Source organism: Podarcis tiliguerta (genome assembly GCF_965153285.1).
Source record: "Podarcis tiliguerta genome assembly, chromosome: 7".
NCBI classification, from domain to species: domain Eukaryota; kingdom Metazoa; phylum Chordata; class Lepidosauria; order Squamata; family Lacertidae; genus Podarcis; species Podarcis tiliguerta.
In genome coordinates this window covers 47,947,485-47,974,754 of record NC_139540.1, presented here as the reverse complement: position 1 = coordinate 47,974,754, position 27,270 = coordinate 47,947,485, and the positions used below count along the sequence as shown (strand labels likewise).

The 27,270-nt window shown below is 41.2% G+C and overlaps 1 long non-coding RNA gene across 2 annotated transcripts in view; it reads right to left on the bottom strand.

Annotated features, from left to right (window-relative positions):
* Positions 1-232: 232 nt before the first annotated feature.
* Positions 233-27,270, bottom strand: part of LOC310682010 — an 82,089-nt gene continuing 55,051 nt past the window's right edge. The window contains exons 2-3 of one of the 2 annotated variants that reach the window (XR_014513722.1): positions 5,984-6,063; positions 233-661 (exon numbers count right to left, since the gene is read on the bottom strand). This is a non-coding gene — a long non-coding RNA (uncharacterized lncRNA). Of the gene's footprint in view, positions 662-4,522; positions 4,602-5,983; positions 6,064-27,270 lie in introns of those variants that run through there. The other variant, XR_014513723.1, reaches the window with a different exon arrangement.

Here is a 27,270-nt window from a genome sequence, read left to right as displayed (position 1 = left end):
TGATGGGGACAACTGACCTGCACCCAGTTATAGGGATTTTTTTTTACAGTAAACCTTGAGATGAATTTAAGAACACTTTCAGAAAAGTCCAAGCTAAACTTAAATATCATTGCATACAAAGAAATGCAGGTGATGAGTTTTCATGGGGCATCTTGAGTCAGACCCATTAAGTTTCATGACATGGGGCTAAAGCAAAAGCGCAATGATGTTTAATAAGTGGGTCACTTGCAAGGGATGGTTGGTGTCCAACTGAGGAAAGGCTATAGTTCAGTGGCAGAGCATCTACTTTGTATGCAGAAGGTCCCTGACAAATCTCTGGAATCTCCAGGCTTGGAGAGAAACTTGTCTGAAGTCCTGGAAAGCCACTGCCAATCAGTGCAGACAGTGTAGATGGGCCAATGGTCTGATTCACTATAAGACAACTTCCTGTGTTCCTAAGTTATAGGTGTTGCTTGCATTGACTGTGGTATTGAGTTCCAAGGAATGTAATTAAGCAGATGCAACCAATTGCTGTTTCGTTGTCACATACTGGGATCAAAGTTGGTTGCAACAAAAGGGGCTCCTTCTCTGCTTACCACAATGATGCAACCATTGCTCAGAGCAAATTCACATGTGCAGTCCTGAGACATTCCACCTGAAGCAAGCTGTTGGGTAACACCTCCTGTGCGTGTAAACCTTAATGGTTTCTGCCATCATTAAGAAACCACTTAATCCAGTAGCATGACATGTGGCTAAATCTTCAGGGCTTTAAAATGTTAGTTTTATCTAATAATGCTCTGCAGCTCACCTATGTAACAAGCTCAGGGCAAAATATATCTTGGTATGAATGACACTAGAAAAGAATTCACAAGGCAATCACAGATAGTAAAGATGTAGTCATTTTGCCAGGAAGTGATCTCACATCCCAAGAAAAGCAGAGGTTGTAATGCAAATGCAGACTATCTTTGAAATGAATAGAAGCTTTGACTGCCAAGCAAAAATGAAGTTCAAAGCTAGAAAATGGGATTGTCTTATCCTTCATGTTACTGTCAGAAAACAGAAAAGATACAGCAATTGCCTTCAACAGAATGAAACACACCTGTTGCTTATGAAAATGCAGCCCATATGTCGGCCACAATTTTTCTTTCTATCTTGACTTACAAACAGCAATCAACCAAGCTTTCTTTAATCCTTCCAGTAATGTTGCTGTGCTAAAGTTGCTTCTGTATAGTTCGCTTGCCAGTTGCTTATTTCAAGCAGAGGCAATAGGAGTGGGTTTAAGTCACAATCCAGGGAACGTTAAGCACAACTAAGGGCTTAACCACACTTAACTTTTGTCCCGCTCTTTGCAGGCAGGGGTCTGCACTTTAACACTTCATGCCTGTGTTTTGTTTCATTGGGTTTTTTGCCTCAAGCTTGCTCTGTGAACACTCGCTCTTTAAAGCTGAATTGGAGCAAACATCAGTTTGGGTTTTCTGCATATTGATGTTTGCTCTGCTTGAACTCTAAAGAGTGGGTTTTCAGATGGAAAGCTCTGGAGCATAAGGGGGGGGGGGGCACTTGGACATGGAGCTTTAAACTGTGGACCATACCTGGAAAGATAAGTGTGGATAAGCCCTAAATCCCACTGAAGTCAATGGAACCCAAGAATTGCATTGATGACAATGGCATTACCGCCTTCCTAACATTCTCTGGGACACTCTACACATAAGTGTTGTATTTTCTTCCCAAAACATTTTTTTTTATTAAAACATGAGAATGTTGATGGCTTAGCTATTTATATCTAGCAGATTTCTAGCTAGATGAAACAATATTTTTTTTCCATAGAATATGACAGAATTCCTTTAAAGCTTGTCAACACACATTGTGCCAGCTATTTTGGTTTAGACCATTTTCCAGCACAATGTTTGGATAGCCTTCAGAGATTAAAGTGAATTGCAGTTGTTTTTAGTTTAAAGAGATGGGTGGGGAAATCCTGAGCAAGACTGGTTTCCTGTGGCATATAGTGAGACACCTGAAAGATAGCACATGAAACTGAATTGCCTATCAAAAGAAAGAAGTGCTGGCAAAGTCAATCCAAATTAAATCCTACAATCCTCTTTTGCTTTTCATTTCTGATGGATTTTGAACATAAACTTTATTTCCTTAAGGAGTGGGGAATGTTGGTGGCACGGCTGAACATCAAAATAAAATGATATTTATTCATTTATTTGCAACATTTATATACTGCTTTTAATCACTGGTTTCAATGAGATATTGCATCTGACAGTGGAGCATGCCTCTCCCTCAAAAAGTAGTGGCAACCAGAGCTAAGCTCCCTTCATCTGCCACTCCCAGCATCTTCCCATCCTCTATTATCTACACATAGGCTATAACTAGACTGGAGCAGCTGCCTGGAAAACTTTTGATACATAAGAGATCAAACCCATGGTAGATTAAAAAGGAGACTCGGGAAATAACAGTGTGTTGAGGTCTCATAAAGAACACTGTAACCCATTCAATTCAAGAAACATGTCGACAAATAGATAATGACTCAGAAGAAAGTGACAAAGATACTAAAGACAAAGGAGACAATTATTTTTTTCATTTAATATGAAAGAAGAAAATCAAGGGGGCAGTATGCTGACAGTACTAATGATGAGCAGCAGCTATTGTGTCACTCAAGCACCAGGTTTGCTTTATGTAATCCCAATCTTAACCTAGACAGCATGCTAAAAAGCAGAAATATCACCTTGCCAACAAAGGTCCGTATAGTTAAAGCTATGGTTTTCCCAGTAGTGATGTATGGAAGTGAGAGCTGGACCATAAAGAAGGCTGATCGCCGAAGAAGTGATGCTTTTGAATTATGGTGCTGAAGGAGACTTTTGAGAATCCCATGGACTGCAAGAAGATCAAACCCCTCCATTCTTAAGGAAATCAGCCCTGGTTGCTCACTGGCAGGACAGATTGTGAAGCTGAGGCTCCAATACTTTGGCCACCTCATGAGATGAGAAGACTCCCTGGAAAAGACCCTGATGTTGGGAAAGATTGAGGGCACAAGGAGAAGGGGACGACAGAGGATGAGATGGTTGGACAGTGTTCTCGAAGCTACCAGCATGAGTTTGACCAAACTGCGGGAGGCAGTGGAAGACAGGAGTGCCTGGCGTTCTCTGGTCCATGGGGTCACGAAGAGTCGGACACGACTAAACGATTAAACAACAACAACAACCCCAATCTTTCCCTTTGGTGGGAATTTATGTGTGGGCATACAAGCCCAGAGATACCTCTGTTAGGGAGAAGCTCTGCAGAGGCTAGACTGCAGGAAGTGCTGCATCTCCATCTTCAGGAGTCATGCCCATTGCAAAAGGCAATGAAAGACTGAAGGGGTGTAAGATCATGACAATGCTTTGTAGCTTTCTTTGGGCAATTTAATAAAACCTTCAGCTTTTAACCTTGACCCCATTCAGGTGTTCATTGTGTTCTGGATGTAAGAAAAACCACTGCACCTTTAAAAATACAATTATCCTTATAATTAACTGTAGGTTGGGTTGCCCATTCTCTAGATCAGGTCCCAAGAGACTACGATCTACTACCAGTATTAAAAAAAACTGGCAGTGATCTACTAATTGCTATTGAGGATTGTCCAGAGTTGACTGAGCTTCTTTGAAGGGGGAATGACATGATTCACTCACCTAAAACTCCACTGCTAAAAAACGCACACAGCGCTAAAGCCAATCATTGTATTCCCAATTGCCAACAGAAAATGCCAAACACTGCTCACTTGACGCAACAGAGGGACAGAGAGAGGAGAGCGGGAGGACGGAGACATTAATTCGCCAGTTCTTTAAATTCCGTGATCGACCACGATCACCAGGGGAGCTACCTGTCGATCGCAGTTGACCGGTTGAACATGTCTGCTCTAGATGAATGGACAGACCAATAACCTGGATTAACATTTGTATGCATTTTCATGCATACTTTTCTTATGCATCTTATATGCAGTTTTGCCACATAATCCATTTTTTCCAAACAATATTCACTAATATAATGTATTCTGCTCATTAATTTCACAGATATACATATTTTTGCATGCATTTTTCCTGAACGCACAAATTGTTGTATGCATTTTTTCTTGGGGAACTGCAACATAAAACTCAGATTGCATTTTGGTTTGCATATTGGGTGTGAATTAGGTTCGTTTGTATTAAAATGAAAAACACATGAATTTCTCCCAATTCCTATTTAATACTGGCCACAACAATGGTGGTTTTGCTTCTCAGAATGGAATGGAATCAACGTTTTGTTGAAATAAATGGCAGATTTCCCACTACTTTTAATGGTTATGGATCACACCCAAGTTTTATTTGTTTGCTTGTTCATTTAAGCTCAGCATCCTTGTTAAACCCTTGAATTTTTGTTCTCCCTTTTATGGATTAGGTGGCAACCCCATGTAGATTCTTTCTCACGCTGACTGGGGAGCAAAGCACTTTTCTGAATAAAGATTGTATAGTGGCCCCCATTTCTGTTAAGAACCTTGCACATGACATGCAAAGTAGCCTCTCTGTGATGAAAATAATTGTTCTTGGATAAACAAGGAGATTCTCAGAAAGTCCCAAGGCTATTGGCAGAAGATGTGTTGGCAGCTGTAAGAGAACAATTTTATTGTGGTGCAAGGAACTGTAAGAGGAAATGAATCTGGGATTCTCTAAGTCCCAAACGTTATAAGCTTATGCTATATAAAATTGAGGTAAACATTCTTTATTGCCATGGCTATGTTATTACAAATCTCATTTGTTTGCATAGGGAGATATGCTGTATTTATTGTTTATTTATGTCCACTGTTTCTTACCATGCCTTTTCAAACAGGATATTCAAGGGGATTCCCCCCCCCCCAAAAAAAGATGGAAGACAGAAATGTTTCACTAATTCTATGTGGGCTACAATAAACAGCTCTTTCCACAAAAGATAATCTAATTCTCAGTCTCAAAGAATACAGTCTTGAACACCTGGTTAAAGATGTGCTGACTTGGTTTTTTTCAGTTCAATTTTACTGCTATTACCAAAGATCGGGGTGGGGTAGGCTCTCTAATTGAGTTCACCAGTGACAAAGGCTGTGCATTGATTGTATACCGAGAAATGGAACTATAGAATCTTATTAATATATCCCTAAACACCATACATTATTAAACAGTTCAAAAGAGCTTAGCCACCATGCCATTATGCCATTGTGAAAGCCACCACTAAAATCAAATAGGCTGGCGGGGAAGCTTTCCAAAGAACACAATATTCTGTGGGATAAAAATAGTTTGGGGGCTGCTTCCCCTAAAATGCTTCGGTCTTGTAAGGCCATATTGCTATGTAAATGTGACTTTTAAGATTAAATCAAGTGTATTATGCAACTGAATCACTGCTTCATTCCATTTTATGGAGGCTTCTTATGGCAGTAGCGTAATATTAATCAGTCCAAGACTTATTAATCAGTCCAACACATTAATCAGCTAACACTTGATATTTGGGGTTATGTACCCAATTTCTTATGTACAATCATGGGCTCCTTTCAGTTTTTGAGACCCCTAGCCATAATAAAAATTAAAAATGATAACCGTAACAGAAAGAAAATAGGGCACACACAAATCTTGTGCCACTAGAACCAACAAATTTTAATGAATATTTATTAATTTGCTATTATTTAGGGTAAAACTTCCCAAGGAAGCTTACATCAAAAAAGAAAGTTAAATCAATACTATAATATTCCCAAACACACACTCTCTCAATCAGAACCTCAAGAATACATCCAGCATTAAAGCATTAAAACAGTAGCAGTGAAAACAATGCAAAGCACCACACACACAAAATAAAAACAGCCTGAAATAAAAAGGGTATTTAAAGTATTGTCTGAAATCCCCCACTCTTGCTTACCCCTGCTGCCACCCCAGACTGTTGAGAGACCATAAAAATGTGCAATTTGCTAATCAACCTGTAAAAAATAACACTAACATCTATGTTTTAAGGAAATACTACGTACCTCTAGTTCAAGCTCAGGCTTGTCTGATGAAACAGCTCCAGCATGAAGTCATCAGACTATGGAAATATAGTGTCTGCAACCTGAAATAAATGAGAATGAGAGGTAAGCACCTAACTGCTATCAATTATAGCAGCTAATAAAAATTAACCCAGTGAATTCCATTCCAAAGAGAAATAAACACATAAAGCAGTAGTTGACATTTTAAAAAAAATGTATATTTATATTCACAATCACCCATGGAAAAATATGATGCACATATGGTGACTTCAATTTCTACATCTCGCTTTCTTTGGCATTCTTCAGAGTTGTGCTAGACTCATAGAAGGAATTGCCTTAATAAGTCCCATTTTCCCCAACCCCAAGCAAAGAATCAATTGGCCAATTTAAATCTTGACCTATTCCATTTCTATTCTCATCACTCCCTGCTTCTCAGTTATAAAGTACCCAATGGCTTTATAATCAATCTAATGTATGTGATGGCAATGATATTGATTGATTGAATTTGTATACCATTCTTCGTCTGACGATCCCAGGGTGGTTCATAACAGAAAAATACAAAATCTGAATACAAAATACACAATAAAACAAACAAAGAAACAAAGAACTCCCCTCCCACAAAGAAAACTGCTAGAAAGAACCAGACATATGCCATTTATTTATTTATTTAGGAAAATTCTAGCTGACTCAATCCTGGGATGAAGGAGAGTGTAATAACATAATACACAATAAAATCAAATTTATATAATACCAGTATCACCTTAAAACAATAACAACAAACAGGTCTGGCAAGGGCAAGGGTGCTTAATGCCACAAATGGACAGTTAACTAAAGGCCTGGGTGAATAAATAGTGCCCCAAACCCATCAATGCCAGCACTTGTTGAACCTTGCAGCTTATTACATATGTTTCTCACATGTTGCCACATAGCGCGTGTTTGGCAGATGCAGCACAGTTAATTGTGAACCCAGGGCTTAAATGCAGTTGGGTTTTCCTTAATTTTATTTATTTATCTGTTCATATAACTAACGCCTGTTTCAGCCCTAAAAAACAGCTTTTTACCTTGTCACTTACTAGGATCTGATTACATCAAAAGTCATAAGATCCAGTAGTGGTGGTGGTGGTGTTTTACTATTTTAGTCTATGGTTTAGTCATGCAGCTATCACACTACTAACTAGCATTTCTATCCCAGGTAATAATCCTAACCTCTAGAGGGTAGGACAAGAACAAAAAGTTACAAGAAAGGAGATTCTTACTAAACATTAGGAAGAACTTTCTGATGGTAACAGTTGTACAATAGTAGAACAGCCTCCTTAAGTAGTTGGTGGACTTTCCTTCCTTAGATGTTTTAAGTGCAGGTTGGATGGCCATCTGTCATGGATGTTGTAGCTGAGATTCCTGCATTGTTGAGGATTGAACTAGATGACTCTTGTGGTCTCTTCCTACTCTATGATTCCGTAATTCTAAGATTCTAAGTTCTCCATTTGAACACTATGCCTGAAAAGGAACATGTGCAAGGTTCTTCAAACATCTACTTTTCAATGTTTTTTGTAACATATAAACCCATCAGGAATTTGCACAGGGTATGCATAAATTAGCTTTTCTCTTCTCCACTCCCCTGTCAGTTGTTGTTGTTAAGTCGTTTAGTCGTGTCCGACTCTTCGTGACCCCCTGGACCAGAGCATGCCAGGCACTCCTGTCTTCCACTAACTCCCACAGTTTGGTCAAACTCATGCTGGTAGCTTTGACAACACTGTCCAACCAGTTGTCTTTGTCCATGGAGTTTTCTTGGCAGGGATACTGGAGTGGCTTGCCAGTTCCTGCTCCAGGTGGATCACGTTTGGTCAAAACTCTCCACTATGACCTGTCCATCTTGGGTAGCCCTGCTCATAGCTTCTCCTAGTTATTCAAGCCACTTCACCACAGCAAGGCAGTGATCCATGAAGGGATCCCCTGTCAGTAGTGAGCCAATATCATGCCATGTTGAGTTAGGAAAAGGGATACTTATGTTGAAGTCCTCAGATTCAAGCCACAGAATCATTTACTTGTCTTCGGATGCTAAGGAAGAGCAAGAGAAGGGAACCATGTAGGCTGCCCTGAGCTTCTCAGAGAGAGGGTGGGATTAAAATGTATTAAACAGATGAGCAGAATTTCTCCAGATTAGCTACTATTCATCTGTCATGTTTCCTCTTCACACAATAATAATTTATGCATCTTGCGATGGGCAGTAATTTGCTACTAATTCTACCGTTATTGTTCCCTAAGAATAGTGATGAGGCTGAGGAGGAAACTCCATGGTTTAGGGGAGTTTATCAGAACAATAAATATTAGAAGCTAGCCATGTTGCAAATTTGGCATCACTCAGAAATGGACATTTTATATTTTAGTTTTAGATTTCAGCAGCTTCATGTATAGAACTAATGCATAGAGCAGAGATGAGTGAATCACATGCAGTTTGAATCACAGGAGGGGTGGTCAGATGCCCACCTCTGCCCTCCCAAAATAGAATGTCTGAATTTTCAATCTAAGACAAATAATCCAGCTGGACATCTTAAAGGGAAGGAAGGTATATCCTAAGTGCTCTTCTCCAGCCAGTTGAAATTAACACTGAAATTGGATAGCTTTCAAGTCACCCGAATTATAAGGGAGGATGTTGAAAAGGAATCAGCAAAATGCCTTCAAAACTATTTTTTCCTCTCTTGAACATGGGTCTCAGTTGAGTATGTGAACCTTTCTTTATGCTGAGCTGACATTGGCTCCTCATGACCTCAGATCACAGTAGGTGTTAAGGAGCAGAGGTTTCTCCGGGAAGTTCAGGGGTGGTAGAAATGTTTTGATTCTGCAGCTGAAGAAAGGCTGCCAGGATCTTGCAAGCAAGCAGCGGAATATTGTATTTGTTTTTATAGTGTGGTCATTATTTTTCTCACAATGTGGTTCCTGCAATCTTTGAAGTCTTTTGACTCCTTTAGTCTCTGGATAATGGCTGACATGGCTTGTTTGCTTATTCATGATGCTGTCTCTTTCGGGAGAGGGGTTTTTTTCTTCTTCTGCTGCTGGTGCTATATCCTGTTTTATACAATCCTTAGCCACAGCTAGCAAATAACAGCCAGGAAGCCATAAAACACTACTGAAGATCTTCCTTTCAGTTTCTGTAACTCAGTGATGGAAACCATCTGTGATAATTAAATAGAAGTGGACAAGGTTTGGAAGGTTTCTTGTGATTCGTTTCTGAGGGTCAATAGATACTGAATGTTTTTCCTTCACAGAGATGGCACCATAAAGGCAGGGAGGGGGGATGTATGTGTACTGTACTGCCACTTGTGAATTATTATTGTATGAGTCTTTATTTTACTATGAGTTTAAAACCTGAATGTTGCTATCACTGGGGAAAGCCTGAGGAGAACTAACTCAACAGTGGGCCTTCTTAGTTATGGGCTGCATTCTCCTCAGAAATCCACTTGGCACCAACTTTTTGCTTACTTTTAGCAAACTGAAAACATGTATTTTATCATCAGGCTTTCGATGCATAATATTTCTGGACCTTAAAATGTAGTTAATGGATGGTTTTTAACCGATTTAAATTTATTATTGTTTGTATTTATTCTTGTAACCTTCACCTGAGGTCAATGGAGAAAGAGTGAGATATAAATTATAAAAATAAATAAATACAACACAGAAAGAGTCTTTTTGTGGCATTCGGCAGCATCTCTGGTATCTAGTTGTGAAAAACATAAACTTTCAAACTACATTTCTCTAGAGAGCTATTATTTTATTGTTGGCATGCACGGTTGGCTTAAGAAGACTTGGCATCTCAACACAACATCATTGAAACAAAGAAAATGAAAGCTGCCAAGATGGAGCAGATCCTGTGGGGACCTAGAATGGCACATTGCCTGCCTGGTGTGTCCTCGACTCCTGGATCTATGTCCAATTTCTCTTCACTTGTGGCAACAGTCACAAAATTCAGTATACAATTATTCTATTGATTGCCAGCCGCTCAACTAAAGTCCTTAAGCAAAAACATCTTTAACAAATGTCTTAATAAAGCTAAAAGCATCTTTAATGATGTGAACCAACAGTTCCTGAAAAAATCCCCAGCATTACTCAGATTCAAGGATTAAGCATCAAACAAACAGAAACAGTTGCTATGTTGCTATTGTCTTTAATCCTTCTTGAAATGTTGGTGTTTGTTTTTCAGATGTTACATTATGACAATATTGCCTTCTTAGCAATAAATTACAAAGAAAAGCATTAATTCAATATAATGACTAATATAAGACCCCCAACCAGTGGTTTTTTTAAAATAAAAAAAGCTTGTAATTCATGTTAAAATTTCATCTCAGCATGTGTAGACCACACAATGTGTCAATGTTTGTTCTTTACATAAAATAAGGACCACCGGGGGATTTTAAATTGTGCACTAGTTGTAGAAAAATTACTTCTGCAGCAAATGTGAGGCAGACAGACAGACAGAGATTTTTGGCTGATCCAGTAGTCCATGGACAGGGACATCACTTAGGCTGCCAGAAAATGAATCTGCTAACTCAATTTTTGTTCTTCAAATCATTTTGTTTCTCAATATATTGCCCCTGCTGCACTGATTTCCCTACTCATTTTCCTCCATAATAGGCAGGCTGATCACTAATACATACATTCTGCTTCCAGACAAACCTAGAGACTCAAACAATTCTCAGGCAATGAATAAAAACATCTTAAATACAGTGTTCGGTTTAGCTCCAGAAAATGCACACCATGATATAACATAATAAATGGAGTTTTGGGACAATTTTAACATTATTTCCCCACCACCACCAGTTCCCAATATGAAGGCTGCCAAAAGGCACTCACTCATGTCAGCATTTCATGTGATGGGTTAAAACCTAAAAGCTTCTTAAGCCATGTGCCACCCATGTGCATGCATTGTCAGCATGCCAGTGTGGTTGCTGACACCACTGGAAACAAACAGCATTGGTGCAAGGACCCTGCATACTATAAGCAATCATATGATATGAGAGCTTTTCAAATTTTATGCCCACTACATAGAGCCAACATGGATTGGTGCTTTTTGATCAGCCTCTACAAACCTCCACCCACAAAACTTTTTATTCTTGTATTAATCATGGTTAAAAGAAAAGAGGACATAAGACAATAGTATCCTTTGGGAGCAAAAGCACTTTATAATATGAAGAGGATCATCTGGGCTTCCTATTGTACTGCGTTTTTGCTCCCAATGCATCTTTTTACAAACATTAAAAGAATAATGGAAAGTTTTGTACAATGACTGTAGTAGTGGAACCCTATGTTGAAATCTTGGTAACAGTGGCTTCACATACAGGTTTTGTGCTCATTTAAATGGGCTCAACTTGTGGCTGATTTGGACAGTCATCAAATTATCTTATTGCTAAACTTGCTGGCCCTCTAGTACCCAAGTTCTTCTCTCGCCTCTCAAAAGTAACTAAAATCTGATTTAAATTGTAATTTCCAGATCTTTCCAAACAAATAGACAGCATCATGAGTTTAACTATAGTAATGATTTATTCAGCACATCTCCAAACTTATCACAACCTTAAGGATGTGCTGAGCAAGGAAATAAAGAATTATGTGTTGGAAATACAATTTTGCTACCAGCTTGCAATTCAAGTTTTACTCGTCTTGATTTACAGAGGGTCAATCCTAGAAAAATCTTGTGCAGTGGGCTCCCACAACTACCACTGATAACCACATAGGTCACAAAGGTATAAACATATGTATGACCCTCATTCAACTGGGCACTGACTAATCCAGTTTGTTTTCTCCAAAACCAGCTCTCATCTCATTCATTTAAATGGGAATTGCATATTAGGCAACATTTATAGGCAGTGTTCTTCCCCTGTCACTCAGTAAACAATCTTGTACTTGTATACAAATTAAAGAATGCATCCTCTGCCATGCAATGTGAATGAGCAAAAAAATCCAGTAAGATACCAAAATCATAGAAGAAGAAAAAGAATAAGCACTTATATTTTTGCTCTATTTCCTCTCTACCACCATGGCTCTGATAGAAAGACACATAGCCATTGTCCCCTGAAGTCCTTAGGGTTTCTATTTCTTATATAAGCCTGATTCTTGATTGGCAGATGTGTTTGCATATATTACACACACACACATGTGCTCACTTAATGTGAGGGATGGAGTTCATAGCACTGGCCTAGTAGTCTGTTATTTTTTCCTGTGGAGACTGCACATACCACTCCTCTAACATATGTAATGCCTTGTGGCATAGATATCTCCATACATTTTTGTGGGTGGGGAAAAAAGCCACCAACTCATCCTACTTTTACTAACGTGAGCCCAATGGATGTCCTGGGCTGCCTCCCACAATTATCTAGTTCAAGTACCTAGTTCTGCAACAACACAATAGTTCTAGCTGCAGTCTCAGAAAGATTATTTGGAGGAGGGACAGAATCCAGCTGAGGGAGACATGGTGAGAAAAAGACAGTGAAAGTCAGATGAGCTTCTAGCAGTATTCAGGGCCAAGGTTATGTCCTAAGATATGTGCCCTAACTCAGTATTTGCTAGTCCCATGCCTTCCAGATGTTGCGGAAGGGCACTGGGTTGGTGAAGGGTACCCTAATCCATTTCATCTTAAGCAGTAGCTATCACATAGGAATTCAGACACAGACGGATAGCTAAGTGCATCCCACACATTTACATGGCTGCTACTGAGTGGGAGATAATTTATGGTGATTAGTACAAACTGCGAATGGGAATTGTTCTGAGAAAAAATGCTTGCTCTTCTTGTGGGCTCTTGCCACTTACGTCAGTGTGGAAAAGATAACATTAATCTGCAATGATTTTACTACATACTTTTGCACTTTAAGATTTTGCATTTATTCCCAGAGGGTGCAGAATGTTTGATCTGGGAAACAACTGCAAATTAAAAGGATCACTTCTGAATGATTCAATTGGACTTCAAAATCAGATGTTCAATTCAAAGTATACATATTTTACTGCCATAACTTTTTAAAATGTAAGGGAAAAGAAACTGCTAGAATTCACTTCAGATTACAGTGGTACCTCGGGTTACATACGCTTCAGGTTACAGACTCTGCTAACCCAGAAATAGTACCTCGGATTAAGAACTTTGCTTCAGGGTGAGAACAGAAATCGTGCTCCAGCGGCTCAGCAGCAGGAGGAGGCCCCATTAGCTAAAGTGGTGCTTCAGGTTAAGAACAGTTTCAGGTTAAGAACGGACCTCCAGAACGAATTAAGTACTTAACCCAAGGTACCACTGTACATGGGTATGGTAACTGTGAGCACTTGATAGTAGCAGATGCGGATGAACAACAGGCCAGAACCAGAATCTATTACACAGGAACATAAATGAGCTCCAGCAACTCCTGTATAACTGGTGAATATGGGACTCTGGTTTGAAATTGTGGCATAACTAGTCAGAACAAAAGAATGCTAATATGCTGAATGCTGTCGGTCTTTGCCATCTAAGTAACCAGGAACTACATTGTGATAAATACCCTGAAATAAGGATAGAAAATGTAGTGTTCTGAATCTTAGATATGTAGGATGCAGTTTGCTCAAGCCCTGCATGCTTACAATGATGATATTGCCCATCAGTACTAAATACAAATTGCACACCAAGCAAAGCATTTTCCCTCAATTTAAGAAAACAAGGGAAAATGTGGGTGAAAATAGAATTGCTGTTGCAGTGTATGAGTCCCATTAATTACCCAAACCAACTGCTGTCAAAATGCGTTGGGTTCCTCCACACACACACACACACACTCTTGGAGCCTTCTTCGCCTTCATTCAGTCTGTCACCCTACTAGCAATAGACACACATGAATCTGTCAAAACAGCTCAGAGAACTTCTGTATGGACTTTGCCCCCCTCAGCAGTCAGAAGGTTCCTGTGCCTAAAATAACTTGATCAAGTATGCCAAGTGTAAGCATTAGAATTGACTTTTAAAATGCATTCTATAATTTGTATATGATGGGAGCTTGTCTATCACTTTAGAAACATTCAGCTTTCAATAAAAGAGTGGGGGTGGCAAAGTAAGAGCACAATAATTCTATTAAGCTTTTAACTTGTCACAAACCCCTGCCAACATGCTCTGCAAAGTAATATAATCATATTTCATCCTATGGGCCAAAGTGTACTCCAGCTAACTGCACAATCCAAACCAAATCTACTCAGAAGTCAGATAGAATTCCCAGGTAAGTGCGGTTAGCATTGCAGCCTAAGCCAGACTGAACTAATTTAGAGTATTACGTAGAGTTTATTTCAGATTTCAATTCTTTGTACACAACCACCAACCCTTGAACAGAATCTGTCTTCTCTCATGGCACTCGTCAGTTACTATATTTGATGTTATAGGCCAGGCAGCAACACAATGCAAAGAGGCCAGTATTTTCAGAATAATCATGAGGCAGAATATCAATGCCTAAAATGAAGTTTATTTACCTGCTCACTGTTAACATTACTTGATTAGATATTTATAGGGTCTGGCCTGGCAGTTCCCCCACCCCCCTTCATGGAGCTACAATTCCCAGCCTCATTAACAAACAACAGCTCCCAGGATTCTGTGGGATGTAAAACACAGGAGCAGTCAATTACAACATTCCTAGAGTGTACATGTGTAGACATGGGGAGGGATGTTTGTCCAGCCAGCAGGTGAACTTCCTGGGACAGACTTCCTCTGCATGTGACCAGAGGTGGGTGTGGCCTTACCTGTGCAGGTAATGATAAAAGCACAGGGCAGGGCAGCCATCTCTCTCTCTGCCATCTGCCTTCGAAGAAGTAACATCTGCTAAATATGCTCTCTTGGCTCCCAGCCAAGAGAGGAGAAAGGGACTATCTTCTTATAAGATAGATTCTAAATGTATATTACCTTATTAAGCCTGTCTGATCCGATTGTGAACAGAATGTAAACTCTTTTTATACTTTTATAAAAGACTGTGTCGTCCCTTGTATTTTAGGAGGGAACAAAGGGGAAATTACCAGAGTAATTGTTATAGAGGTTCTAGCGAACCCGAGCACATGTTACCGTTGCGAACTTAAAAGGGGAATGTCTTACTCTGCTGATATTTTGGGAACTTGTTAGCACAAGTTGGATAAGGATATAATCTCACAATATATCCTCTCCTGCATCCCTGAACATTCCCACAGATTCTTTGGGGAAAGTCGTGTGCTTTAAATGCGCACTGGATGTGCTTTAAATGCAAGGTGTAGATTGTCCTTTAGGCTATCATCCAGAATGCTAACAGCAAAATCTGCATTGCCATAGCTCTTGGGATCACAGTAACATAACAAGCTGCCCAGCACTGATTCAGACCAGGGATCCATCTCATCCTCTACTGTTGACACGGACTGGCAGTAGTTCTCCAAGGTTTCAGGAAGGAGTCTTTCCTGAGTCAACCTGGAGATGCCATGGACTGAGCATGGAATCTGCCTTTGAAGAGTAAAGCAAGTGCTGTAACTCAGGGCTATAACCCTTCTTCATAAATATTGCAATGCTGCTTGCAGAAAAACTGAAGGGACAGAAAGAGTGATTTGCATATTTTAAATTTGGCCAAGATGGGTTTTTTAAATAGCTAACAGTTATTAATCATTTAGTAAATGGAAGCAGGTCTACACCACACGTATTACAAAGAACTCCTTGCTGCACGAACTGATCTCAATTGTATATGCTCACTGCTCCTTGCGGCACAGCAAGTTTAAATGAGATGCATCCTGCCGCCGGTTTCAGAGCTTTGCACCAATTTTCAGCTTTTTGTTATGCCAATCCCAGAGAGAACTATCACAAATCCACAGTAATTTAGGCTACTACATGTGCAGTATGAACATAGTGAAAGCAAGTAGGAGCGAGAAACAAAAACGTATAGAAAAATATATCCTCTGCCGCAGGTATTGTGAGAAGCATGAAAATCTTATTACGTTTGGGTGTGAGGAATCAACAGGAAGGAGAATGCACCACCTTGCCATGAGTTTTTCCTTTAAAACAAAAATATGACTGTGTTGAGAGGGTTTTGTTCTTCCTGCTTATTAGAAGTAACCTACACTATGAGCAGAAAATCCACAACATGGGGTGGAGGAAGATCCTGTCTGAGCTGGGAAGAAATGAATAAGAAATATGCATTGCCAAGCCATTTAAAATAAAACTTCTAGAGCCTCTTTAAATTGTAACATCTTGAGTAAAGAAAAGTGCTGAATTATGTAAAAGCAGGCAGGGAGCCAACATCTGGCAACAGTAAAATTGTTTTGGAGGCGAGCAGTTTCCATCCAGCACGGAGACCTGGGTCCACGCAGCACAGGATAACGGATCTATGAAGATGTACAAGAGCTCTGGTTGCCAGAAGGATACCCTGGGCTTTGAGTGAAATTTTTTCTGTCATTTGATCTCCTAACACAGCCAGCTGAGATGAGTTATGCTTCCCCCCACCAGGAACCTCGAAAGAATTGTTCAAACCATACACTCATTCCTGCTGAATTGGAAACAAATGCCACAGCCGCACTGTTGGGCTTTGAAATCAAATTCACCCCAGCTCTTCCTAAACTTCTGTGAAGGAAACAAAGCTCTTTCCTGTGTCTGCCACTTTAGTCTCCACGGACAGGCCTCCTCTCTGCTGTGCCCCTCATCTCCTCCGCCACCACTAGCAGATTGCAATCTTTCATTCCAGAAGGCCACATCACAGACTTGCCCCATGTGTTAACTATACTCTGTTTGCTGCCATTAGGTCATGCCATTGGGAATGGAGTCTCCTAATTAAGCCCAGAGTATGGGGAACAAGTAGACTCCTCAAGACTGCACTGATCATGCTGCTGCTTCTTATTCCGCTGCTTCTCTCCCCTGCAGGAAAGTAAACCTGATTTACTAGCTGCAGTGTTCATGCCAGGGGACTCATATACTCATTGAGCTGCACCTAAGCATTGGGTAAAGCGTAAAGGGACCCCTGACCATTAGGTCCAGTCGTGACCGACTCTGGGGTTGCGGCGCTCATCTCGCTTTATTGGCCAAGGGAGCCGGCGTACAGCTTCCGGGCCATGTGGCCAGCATGACTAAGCCTCTTCTGGCGAACCAGAGCAGCGCACAGAAATGCCATTTACCTTCCCGCCGGAGCGGTACCTATTTATCTACTTGCACTTTGACATGCTTTCGAACTGCTAGGTTGGCAGGAAAGCATTTGGTACATGAACCATATACGCACTAGCTATGGGTAATAGCAATGCACCCTGCTCTGGGAGCTTCACTGCTAGAAACCACTGGGTTTCCCAGTATCCATGCAAATGGCAGCTGCTCCATTAGGATGAATGGGGCATTGCCCCACAAGCCTCAGCCTTCCCCTGCCTGCCTGCCTTCTTACAGCCAGTCTATGGAGTGTGGTGGCTGGGAGTTTCCTCCTTCTTAGTCTCAGTGTTGTCCTTGTAGAACTCAGCTAGGAGAAGGAGAATATGCTAAAATTGGTTTGCTTTCCCTGTCATTGGCTCTGGCTCCACCTGTTTTGGGGCTCCTCGCCTTCTTCCCCAGCAATCCCCTTGGGTACTAAGCCACCAACGAACCACACCAGCACTTGGCAATAGGCTGGCTACAATAACCTTTTATGTGGTGGAACCCCAATTTTGGAACACCCTTCCCAAGGAGATAGGGTGCTACTATTACACTCTTTCTGCGGCATGTTCTTATTTGTCCAGCCATTTAGGTGCTTTTTAATCTAGCCTGCTTTTTGTTTACTCCACCCTGGAGTAAGGGATAAAGGATGTCTAAGAAATATTTGAAACACATAAAGCAATCTCTGTCCCAACAAGAGCCAGTCTTACCATTAAGTAAGGAAAAAACACCTCAGGGAGTGATGGTAAATTGTTGGGGGGGGGCAGAGCTGTGCATCCCACACACCCTGTCCTACAACTCCTACGCTAGCCTGGTGCCCCAAAAGGCAGTGGAAGGGGCTGCCCTGTCAGCAGCAGTGAAGTAAGATTCAACTGCCATTACATCTGTGGAGTGATGAGACAGCCATCATCTTGTCTACCTTGGGTAGAACAATATCTTGCACCAGCCACAGTCCCAGCTAAGGGCTATCCCAAGAGTTCGCAAGCTTAATGCAATAGAGAAGCAACCTTTGATAGTGTTGCACGTCAGCCCACTATCTGAGAGGTGCAAAATTCCAGGGGTTCCAGGCATTTACCCAGGTTTCAGGTTTCCTTCCGGAAATGAGACACAGCTGAGACTGCGGTGTCTTTATGATAATAATGGTTTATTTACCCAAATATACAGCCTGAGCCTGTGATGGAGGGGTTCACAGCATTAACACCCCAAAGGGGTCTTGTTTCTTCCATAGCCGCAGACTTAAATTAAAGCAGAAATCAAACTTAAAGCATCTCAAATGTTACTCTGACTCTCTCCTGCTTGTTGCTTTACTTCTAGGTCACATCACTGCAACTCAACTATAAACTCTGGCTTCGTTCTTCTAACTAATGGTGTGCTGGGGGAGGGGCCATACCCATTTGCCATCTCACAGAGCCCATTTCCTTTGTTTTCCTTAATGACCCATCACCCAGACCTCAACACCTCAACACCGTAAACTAGCTTGGCTTGTAGTTGAGCACCTGCTGGATCCAGGGGTTAGAAGAATCTCACATTCAGCCAACTTCCTCCCCCACTCTCCCAAAACCCCTCCTAACAACACAGAGAGAGAGAGGGGGGGGGGAGGGAGGGAGGAGAGAGAAATTGTCTGTTGTAACCAAGGTAAAAGGTAAAGGTACCCCTGCCCGTACGGGCCAGTCTTGACAGACTCTAGGGTTGTGCGCCCATCTCACTCAAAGAGGCCAAGGGCCAGCGCTGTCCGAAGACACTTCCGGGTCACGTGGCCAGCGTGACATCGCTGCTCTGGCGAGCCAGAGCCGCACACGGAAACGCCGTTTACCTTCCCGCTAGTAAGCGGTCCCTATTTATCTACTTGCACCCGAGAGTGCTTTCGAACTGCTAGGTTGGCAGGCGCTGGGACCGAACAGCGGGAGCGCACCCCGCCGCGGGGATTCGAACCGCCAATCTTTCGATCGGCAAGCCCTAGGCACTGAGGCTTTCACCCACAGTGCCACCCGCGTCCCCAGACGTTGTAACCAAAGTTCCAACCAAATTTGGCCCTATGGTTCCCGATGTAAAGGAGCAGGTTTTTGTCTATGTTTGGATACAACTGGATGCCGCTGTGAATCAAGATGGTAGACTTAACCTTTCAAAGATTTTAACCACTGATTTCAAAACTGCACTGATATTTTTATTTTTATTTATTTGAATTCTCAAGCAACGCCATGTACAAGGCTGCTTGTGTGTGTGCTGTGCAAAGCAGCAGTTGAATGATCTGTTGGGCATTATGGAACAATGGAAAGAAAGAACAATAAAATTTCTGTAAGTGAGAATAGGGACATTGTTCCTAGCATGACCATAATACTTATGGTCTCCCATCAACCTAGAGCTACAGGAGAACAAAGATCTTAGAGGACCTCTTCTCAGAAATCAGTATGATGTCTGGCATTATTTACAATTTATTCCAGAGTTCATTTACAAAAAACGCAGTTGGTTCCTGTTAAGTCAATAGTGGGATAGCTTCACAGACATTTAAATGTAGAAGAATCCTTGCTGACATCTCTACATGAGTCCTTGACTTTCAGTGCCTTTTGGAAAGAAGAAATGGCCAGGAAACATTCAAATGTAGAATATCAAAGCTACTCTATTGTAGGTTAAACATCTGCTGAAAAACTGACTTTGTTATTTAACTTTTATGAAGAAAAACACCCAACGTTAGTGAATACATTTGTCAATAGGTCTTCTTTCCCAACTGTGCTCTAAATTGTTAGACAGAATTCCACAGTGAATAGGAAGACACACAGGACTCAGTCTGTGCAACAACATAAGACTAACCACACAGGTTCTTTCAGAGTTAACAAGCACATAGAATTGCAGATGCTTATCTGAACCATATCCAAACTTTCCAAAGCCCTTAAGACTGGTAAATTGGGCATGAAATCTCATGAGGCTTTCAAGCAAGATTTCATGGACTTCCTGCTTGCAGCCAAAAGTACAACAATAATGAGAATGGGATACATCAGCAATTTGTTTTAATGATCCTAGTTAAAAAGCAAACAGGTGAGCAGCTGTATGTTCTTCTTTGCTTCAAAATGTATTATATTAGCCATATTCCTGTGCATGTAATGCTGAGTCTGGCACAACTGTACTGGCTATCAGTTAGTTCCCAGGCTCAATTCAAAGTGCTGTTTTTGACCTATAAAGCCTTATACAGCTCAGAACCCCAGCACCTCAGGAACCACCTCTCCCCACATAAATTAACTTTGACCCTGCAGTCAGCATCTGGAGCCCTTTTGTGTGTGTTCCCTCCACAGGAGGTTTGGAGGGTGACAACATGAAAACAGGCTTTTTCAATCATGCCCCTCCCTCTGTTTGTGGAATGTTCTCCCCAGAGAGATATGGTTGGTGCCCCTCTCATCTATCCTTGGGCAAGACTTTTATCACAATGGGGTCATTCACGTCCGATTGCTCTGTGTGCTTGACACATTAACTTCTGCTCATTCCCAGTCATGGATATTCATTGTGATACCACTGTTTGGCAAATATGTGAGTGGATTTTGATAGAATGTCTCTAGAACATTAAAAAGAACTTTGATAAGCTTGTTGCTCCATACCCAGACTTAACCATAATTTGGTCTCAGCTGTTGGAAAGGCGTTGCTGGCGTGCTTGCCCTGACCTATTAACAAATAGTGATATGGAACCCTGCCATCACCTTTGACCAGGAGGTCTTGTTCTGTAGCAACAGGGTACACCTTTCCAATGCTGGCATGATATCTGGTTGAATAGTATTACAGAGGGCATCAGGGATTGGTTGCAGGTGTGAGGGTGTTGGTGGTGAGCCATTTGGGCTCAAGTGGCAGTTAGGCATTGGGTAAAGCAATTGGGTGTGGATCCTGTCCAATGCCCAGACGTGAGATTGGGCCATGCCACAACCCCAATGGGGACTTCTTGGGGTGCCCCTATTTGATGTAAGTTATAGGGCTCCCCTAGTGGTGGTTTACCCTTAGTTGGACTCCCTGCAGATGGCGGGAGTCGAGATAATAGCCTGGCTTCACCCAATGCCTAAGCCAAACCACTCACATCTGTAACCCATAAAGTTGTAGCCTATTTGATCCCATAAACATAAATACTCGTGTCCGTGTGTTTATTAATCTCTAGGGAACTGCAAGTCACGGGGCCTTGGCATGCAAGTCTGCTCACCTTTCTCAGTGGGCGGTGTTGCAGCCAGGCATCCAGGTCCCTGCTGTGATCCGGCTTAGGGGCGGGGGCATGACGCCCACTTGTGCCAACCCCAGCCGTGTCACCGGCACTGGGCAGAGCCATGCCAAGAATGGCTCTGCTGGCCAATCATTGCCAGCAAGGGGTGTGGCCATGGGAGATTTAACCGCGGTGTGGCCATGGCAGTCTCCTCTCTCGTCCCATTTTGCCGGATCTCCCAACCCACCTGCAGATATTCTACTAGCACTTGTGCAAGAGTTCACAAAAAAGCAGCACTAATACAGTTGTCCTTTCCCACATGGTTCTTTGGATCCAAGCCATTATCTTATCACTTCCAAATTGAATAATGATAACATCCAGACAACCATTATCACAAGCTTGACAAATTTGGCATTTATTTGACTGTCATATATAATTTTGATGCCTATTACTTTTCTAACATTAACTCTGATGTCTTCCTTATGTAACTGAATTATTCTGTTTATTCCTATCGTCCTATACCATACATGCCTAAGACAATGTTTGCTTCTTCATGCCTTCTACATTTCCCTTTCACTGTTTTTGCTGTTGCTCTCCTTGGTTTTGTTCCTACTTAAATATGTAATTAAATATTTTTTTTAAGAAATAAAGAAAAAAGATACTACAGTGGTACCTCTGGTTACGTACTTAATTTGTTCCAGAGGTCCGTTCTTAACCTGAAACTGTTCTTAACCTGAAGCACCACTTTAGCTAATGGGGCCTCCTGCTGCCACCGCACTGCCAGAGCACGATTTCTGTTCTCATCCTGAAGCAAAGTTCTTAACCCGAGGTACTATTTCAGGGTTAGCAGAGTCTGTAACCTGAAGAGTATGTAACCTGAAGCGTATGTAATCTGAGGTACCACTGTATATTAAGGATAATATATTAACCCCAGTGTTTGTAGTACATGAATAACCAGAATTTATAAAGATACTTAAGTGATCTGTGAAGACCTCTCAGCAAACACGCACATAACTGTATTATTCTCTGCAAATAAAATGGTAAAGGAGCCCTTTTAAAAGCATTCATTTGGGATTATGTCCTTTGTTAGGAAGCTTGTTGGAATAATGCTGCCAATTGCTTATAATTTTATATCAAATCTTCCTCTGAAAAACAGCCATGTGCATCTTTAGATTTGTCTATTCATGGTAAAAATTTGTATATGGCTCTTCCTTCTTAAAAATTTGTGAAGCATAGAATGAAACGGAAGCATACCTACCATATCCATGCATTTTTAGCTTACACAACAAAATAACTATTGATTAAATTGCCTATATTAGGGTCTATATTATGCCCCCATACCTAATCCAGGCTGGCCTGGACAACACCCAACTTGGATACACCGTCAAATCAATTCGAGAAAACACTGCATCTCTCTCTGAATCTGGTGCACAGCCCTAATATATATGCCATGTCTAATAAATGACATGTGGGTGTTTACTTTCTGAATTAGTTCAAATACATATAATTCTAATGGTCTAAACTGAACTGTGCCACTGAGAGAAATTAATTTAATAGTAAAACATCATCATCCAGTCTGAAAAACAAAAGGGAAATGCAGGCTCCTACAATTCAACTTATTTACTCGTTTAGCATTTTTCTTTATTTTACTTTTCTGCCAGATGGAGGCCTTCAAAGTAGCTTACAGACATGAAACCACAATACAACATCACAAAAAATGTTTTAAAACATATGTAGGGGCAAGTTGTCAATAACTCTAATGCAGAAGTCTTTCTCAACCTGGGGCATGCTGGCTGGGGCACATGGGAGTTGTCGTGTGAGTTCTGAGGGACATCAAGTTGAGGAAGACCGTAATCCAGTGGCAAAACCAATAATAAAGAGCTAAGCAGAACAAATCACTCAGGGTACGGGCTCAGCAAAATACTGTCTGCACAGTGGAGTGCAAAGTCTGCAATGTGGAAGACATATGAGCCTCTAGGGGAAGGGAGTTCCACAGTCTGAGAGTAGTTGTCTTGAGTCACTGCTAATTGCACCTCTGATGACAGCAGGCACCAAAACAGCTGACAATTTCAACACAGAGGCAGGTTAGTATTGGAAAGCACAGTCCTTAAAATATCCTGGACTCAAACTACACAGGGCTTTAAAGGTCATAACCAGCACTTTGAATTGAGATTGAAAGCAAAATTCTCTCCGCTAAATTAGATCCCTCCCCGCTCAAAGCTTGACCTTTTGAAATATGCCTGCCTCCATAGCATCTGAGCAACAGCTAAAAGCCGTTTTTAAAAAATAACCAGCAAGGGTGCAACACTTCTCTACATTAGTCATACGGCAAAGATATCAAGCATGCAGCTTGATACAACGGTAGTGTGTTAGAACATTTAAATATCTTTTCTGTTTGGGGGGAATAGCTACCAGCAAAAAGCTTAAGACAAGCAGCACTGTGTGCTTTCAGGTTTATCTGCTTCATCTACTACTCTTATTTCCCCCATATTTTCAGTTCAGTTCAATGTGTGTGGGAGCTTCAGTGTCATTCTCTAAGATTTCATTTCCATCCAATATAGTTGAGTGAGAAGTGAATGTTACCGTTGTCCTTTTCAGTAAATTATGCTCACAATATAGGAAGGCATGCTGGTTTCTGTCTTGACAAAACTAAACCAAAATCATTAGAAGCAGATGACTTCATTTCAATACTGGGGCACCAGCTATATTAGATGATGCCAAAGGTCTTAACCTTGTGACCTTCAACATAGTGCTGCAAAGCTAACTCAGTTGAACATCTGTGATACATTTCCAAAACCATTCAGTGTTTTTTTTTAAAAAAAGTATAATCCCTTGATTAAACAAGTGCCCTTACCAGTACAATGTATTGAAAATAACAGTGTCTTTTGAAAAGGAAATATTTACCTTAATTGTCTCAGAAAGTAATATGTCATGTTTGAATTTTTGCAGTAATTTGACATTTATTATCTTAGATCGATCTCACACAAAAAACAATTAATGAAATGATAATCAGTTGGTATATTTTCTAGGGGTTAGTGGGCTGTGCTCAGGAGAAATAGAGAGTGCATTACCATTAGCTGGACCTATTTCATACAGAAACTGGGATGCTGAAAGATTTAATGTGAGCAGGGTGTTTTTACATGTGTGTCACCCAGGGAAGCTGAAGTAATGAAACCCAAGCATAGGTAAACTCCCATAGCAAAAACAATTAGCAATTTTTAAAATGTTGATAATGGGATTTACAAACCTCCATCTCTACCATTTTGAAATCTTAGCTACTATGGCCACTATCCAACAAGTTTTTAATGAATATTCTGGAAGAGTTTGCCTGCAAATTAAGCTCTATTTTATACAGTGTTTTAAGGGAAGTAGTATAAGGCAACAAATGGAACCTGTAATTAAACATTGCAGTGGAACATTATCTCCAGATGTGGTCCTGTTCAGCGCTCTGGCCAATTTCGAGCAGGAGCTTTGCAGAACTTCCCAGAACTCTCTGGAGGAGGGAGAGGTCAGGAGAAGGAAAGAAGAAGAAAGACTCCCAAGGCCTTTCCTCAACTGTATTATATTGTGCTAGAGGACTTGTGCATGTCTGATGAGTCCTCCATGTATGTAGAAAGTGCTAATTTGTTTTTGGATGGCCCCATTTTGTTTCTAAACTGATGAGCACTCAACCACTTGAGTTTGCTATTAGAAGCAATTATATAAAAATGATTTAAATGGAACCAATAATGTTTTGCATTTATACTTAACTACTGTAGGGACGCAGGTGGCGCTGTGGGTAAAACCTCAGCGCCTAGGACTTGCCGATCACATGGTCAGCGGTTCGAATCCCCGCGGCGGGGTGAGCTCCTGTCATTCGGTCCCAGCTCCTGCCCACCTAGCAGTTCGAAAGCACCCTTAAGCGCAAGTAGATAAATAGGTACCGCTTTATAGCGGGAAGGTAAACGGCATTTCCGTGTGCTGCTCTGGTGCCGGTTCGCCAGAGCAGCTTCGTCACGTTGGCCACGTGACCCGGAAGTGTCTGCGGACAGCGCTGGCTCCCGGCCTATAGAGTGAGATGAGCGCACAACCCTAGAGTCTGTCAAGACTGGCCCGTACGGGCAGGGGTACCTTTACCTTTACCTTTTTACTGTATTACTACTGTGAAATGCGGTTCACATAAGATTAATGTACAACAGTGTGAAACAATCGCTCAACTGACGCAAGAACTATTCAGGTTCTTGCCTCTTTACTTACCCATGTAATATTTCTGTACTACTTAAAATGTGTCAGGGACGTGGCTGAATTGAACACCTGCGAAGAGCTAGACTCTGTAGATGAAGGACAGAGCCAGTACAGAGGCAGACAGAGTCTGACTCTGGAGACGAGCAGGAGTGGGTTACCCCGGCCCACCTTCATCAGGAGTTCCCAGACACAGAAAGCTCACAGACAGAGGGAAGGGAGGAGATGGATGGCATTGAGGATGTTGCTATGCAACCAGGAGAAAGGCAGCATTTAGAGGCTTCTTCTTTTGATAGCGGGGGGGGAGTTCAACCACCTTCTCCCCGAACTAGAAGAGCTGAAAGGGTTAAAATGCAACAGAAGTGTAAGAAAGGAAGAACTGGGCTTTGGTGCCCTTCGTGCTGTGACAGGGGCGGAGACTCTGAGTGACCAACTTGTAGCTAATGGTGGCAGGCTCAGAGCTGCTCTTTGGATTTAAATTGTAAATAAACGTACATAAAAATGCCAGAGACTCATTAATTTCTTATTGGAGCTTGCTTGCCTGCCTGAGATCATTACAAAATGGCAGTTTGCTTTCACCCAAATACTATGGAATTTTATAGTAAATAAATAGATACACACAGACCAGGTTTAGTATTGTATTCAGTGGTGTCCCTTGCACTGATGGAAGGGCTTTTGAATCAGTGGAAGCTTCTGTCAGGAGAACAGGGAGGAAGGCCATTTTTGCCCATTTCCTCTCTCTTCACGCCACCTCCCAACCCTCTGAAGCAAAATTTGCTTCCCCTCATTTCTACTAATAGAAACCTCCTCTGAACTGAAGAGCCTTCTGTCCACATGAAAGACACCATTGGATTCAAATCTTTCTATGGAAAGCCAAAAATATTTCTTAATTGTTGAATCATTTAGCAGCCTCCATAATTTCAAGGTGGAGGTGGATGAGCTAGATGCACTTCTAGAAGCATCTGCCTGGAATTTTTGCCCCAGAAGCTCCTGAAGAAGGGTATGTTTTGTTGAAATATTTAATGTATTTTCAGGACAGCTGCTTTGAAATTAGAAGCAAAACAGCACCAGCTGTAGTAATTTGTGTGGCACGGGGCTGTGTCTCAGCTGAACTGATATGTTAAGTATGGATTCTTTGTGGTAGAAAATTTGGCAAGAGAATGAGCAACACTTACTGTGACTCCCTGCTGATACTCTTAGACTGTAACAGTTTGTTCCTGTTCTGGGTCACATTCATGAGGGGCAAAAAACTTTGACACAAACACCCCTCCAGATCACTGTGTTGTACATTGCTTGTCTGTCACTGGCTGAGAAATATTCACAAGATATACTTAGCCTGTCAAAATTCAGACACCGTATATAGGAAAAGCAAAACGAAATCACATTTAATTACAATTAACTCACAACATGCAAACTGTAGATGCTTCTGATTGCTTGGTGCCTTTTTAGTGAAACTGATACATATTAGATCATATCCAAAGGACTGATTTATATTCTACCAATGTATTTTATCCTTCACTTTCCAAGTGGGCAGTCACTTAAACAGTATGCTGGGGATAAACGGATCACTAACCGTACAAACTACCTGCACTTGAAGAGGTGCAATCTAGGTTCATGTTAAATCTGTTAAATGCCCACTTGATCACAGTGTTGGCAAATTTTAAAATAAACAATAAATAAAATACCATTCAACCAAAACCTAGTAAACTGCGTTTGGAGAAACTCAAAGGTTTAAGTGAGTCATTCCCAAATCAAATTTTAAGGTCATCTTCCCAAACTGTAGCTATCATTTTCCAT